Consider the following 312-nt stretch of genomic DNA (forward strand, 5'->3'; position numbering starts at 1 on the left):
TTTCAAGTACTATGTTAAAGAGAAGTGGAGATAGTCGACAGCCTTGTCTGGTTCCTAATTTCAATGGGAATGCTTCCAGGTTTTCTCCATTTAGAAAGCTGTTTCGATGTAGGGTTGTGATATATGGCTTTAATTATGTTGAGGAATGTTCCCTCCAGTCCAATTCTCTCTAGAACTTTAAACATAAAAGCATGTTGAATTTTGTCAAAGGCCTTCTCTCCATCTATTGAGATGACCATGTGGTTCTTGTCATTGAGCCCATTTATGTGACTTATGACATTTATTGACTTACGTATATTGAACCATCCCTGC

The sequence above is a fragment of the Nannospalax galili genome, unplaced genomic scaffold (genome assembly GCF_000622305.1).
Source record: "Nannospalax galili isolate Female #2095 unplaced genomic scaffold, S.galili_v1.0 scaffold168, whole genome shotgun sequence".
Taxonomy (NCBI): domain Eukaryota; kingdom Metazoa; phylum Chordata; class Mammalia; order Rodentia; family Spalacidae; genus Nannospalax; species Nannospalax galili.